Below are 3194 nucleotides of genomic sequence, written 5' to 3'. Positions count from 1 at the left end.
TGCTGGAACAAAATGTATAAATGTTAGTTCTGATTTAGTCAAAAAGAAACTTAAGCAATATTTTTTAAATTTTACTTAAATGTATATATATCCTAGATTTTTACAATCCAATTATTGTGAATTTTATGTAAATAATTTATATAATTTATATTGTTATGTAACAAAATAACAATTTTATAATGGAATAAAGATTTTTTACTTTGACTTTGTCTATCGAGTAGGACAACGACCTGGAGACTGACCATATATACATATGATCAGCGTCCAAGACACCTCTCCACCTAAGCTAGGACCAAGGATTGATTGATTTGAAGTTCTCAGAGGGACAGGCAATGGCTGCTGATGACTCAGCTCACAAGGATGGTGAGGTTGCAGAGACTAATTAACTAACGACATTGAGCGGGACTCGAACGACAGTCTGGCGTCCACCAGTCCTGGACGTTACCACATCGGCCACCACAACTCTTAGCCCACTATCCCCAATAACCTACAATAAGGATTGTGGTAGCCTGGTGGTAGCGTCCTAGTCTGGTGATTGCCAGACTGGGGTTCGAGTCCCGCTCAAACTCGATAAGTTCCTCTGGTTGCTGCAACCTCACCATTCTTGTGAGCTAATGATGAGAGGTTTGAGGGAACCTATAGGTCTATCTGCTGAGTCATCAGAAGCCATTACCTGTCTCTCCTAACTTGGATGGAGAGGGAGCTTGGGCGCTGATCGTATGTAATATGGTCAGTCTCTAGGGCACTGTCCTGCAGGATAGGGCAATATCACTGTCCCTTACCTCTGCCATTCATGAATGACATTTAAACCTTTAAATCTTTAATAAAAGTAGTTAATTATCCTTATCCTCTTAAATAAAAGCTAAAATTTCTATCTCCTACTTAGCTGCTTACGACGCCAGACTCGCCATGTAGGTCAGGGTCACAGACAGCAGTTGTGTTACATTGTGGGTCAGAGCGCTTATGGACTGTCACTCAATTCTGGGTCTTGCGCATCACAGTCTCCCTTTTGTTTTGCACTTATAATTAATGATCCTCGTTCAAGTTATTTTGATTTGTTATTTCATTTATCAATTTAGCCTAAGATTATTCCAATGATTAATTTTCATAATTAAAAACTATTGCTTTGCAGTGGTTTGCACACTATTATTATTATTATTATTATTATTATTATTATTATTATTATTATTATTATTATTATTTATTATTATTATTATTAAACAATAATAATTATTATTATCATTATTATTACTTTCTAAGCTACAACCCTAGTATGAAAAGCAGAATGCTATAAGCCATAGGGCTCCAGCAGGAAAAATAGCCAATTGAGGAAATAAAATAAGAAAACTACAAGAAAAGTAATTAACAATTATAATAAAATATTTAAAGAACAGTAAGAATAAGATAGAAAGTGTGCCCGAGTTCACCCTCAAGCAAGAGAACTCTAATCCAAGACAGTAGAGGACCATGGTACAGAGGCTATGACACTACCTAATACTAGAAAACAATGGTTTGATTTTGGAGTGTTCTTCTCCCTTTGAGATAATTTTATTCAGAAGATAATAGAGTACGCAAAATGTTAATGGTTATAAAAGTATTAATTCCTTCTTTAACAATTAGGGATATTTTCAGCTGTTGGTTGTGCAAACGTTAAATGCAGGAAGGGAATATATGAACAATGCAGATCACCGGAAATAAAATCATAGGATAAAATTCACGCAATTACAAGTAAAAAATTAATATAAAATAATTTTCATGCATAATGAAAAATAATAACAGAAGCAATAACTCCTCGACAATATTGTGTACATATGCATTAAATTTACAAAACATAACAGCTAATCCCTGCAAGTTTCATTACTCTACGATTAAAGTTGTGGCCAGGAAGCTGTTCATAAACAAACAAACTTCTTCTTCTTCTTTGTCTGCATCTTTTCCCACTTTTATGTGGGGTCGACGTTCACAATTTCCACTGGCCAAATTGGTTTTGGCTAATTTTTCATGGCCGGATGCCTTTCCTGCCGCCAACCTTTCCCAATAAATGATATGTAGGACAAAGTGGTAAAGACCTTTAAACAAGACTAAAACAACACAGATATAATGTTCGAACAGGAAACCAAACAAGTAGTTTGTTTCAGCATATGAATAACCATAATCACACTATTAATTGGAAAGGGACAAAATAAATTTTATATTGTAAGGACGTACAAAACGCAATATCATAGAATCGTGGATCATAAAGAAAAATCGTGTCAAATTGGTCAACAATAGCTTAGGAATGTATAAACTTGATGAACTACTTACAAACAATGTATTTAAACAAATGTCATTTTTAAACTAGCTGTAATTTTTAAACTCATTGATTTTTAATTATCTATAATTTTTAAACTAGTTGTGTACTAATTTTTATATTATTGTATTATTTCTTGTTTACTGCTGTCGCAGAGGTGACTTTGGTCCTGTTCTTAACTTTCTGTATCAATTGGACCTGAAGAGGTATGAAAATACGAAAGCGCTAGTCCAAAAATATAGTTTTTTTTATCCTTCCTTCAGCATAGGGACAAATATATATATATGTATATATATATATATATATATATATATATATATATATATATATGTATATATATATATATATATATGTGTGTGTATATATACATATATATATATATATATATATATATATATATATATATATATATATATATATATATATATATATATATATACAGTACATATATCACATGTGTATATATGTATGTATGTGTATATATACATATATATATATATATATATATATATATATATATATATATATATATATATATATATATATGTATATATACATATATATATATATATATATATATATATATATGTATATATACATATATATATATATATATATATATATATATATATATATATATATATATATATATATATATAGTATATATACATATATATATATATATATATATATATATATATATATATATATGTATATATATACATATATATATATATATATATATATATATATATATATATATATGTATATATATATATATATATATATATATGTATATATACACATACATACATATATACACATGTGATATATGTACTGTATATATATATATATATATATATATATATATATATATATATATATATATATGTATATATACATA

This window comes from Palaemon carinicauda, chromosome 12, assembly GCF_036898095.1.
Source record: "Palaemon carinicauda isolate YSFRI2023 chromosome 12, ASM3689809v2, whole genome shotgun sequence".
Taxonomy (NCBI): domain Eukaryota; kingdom Metazoa; phylum Arthropoda; class Malacostraca; order Decapoda; family Palaemonidae; genus Palaemon; species Palaemon carinicauda.
Note: the sequence above shows the minus strand (reverse complement) of the source record.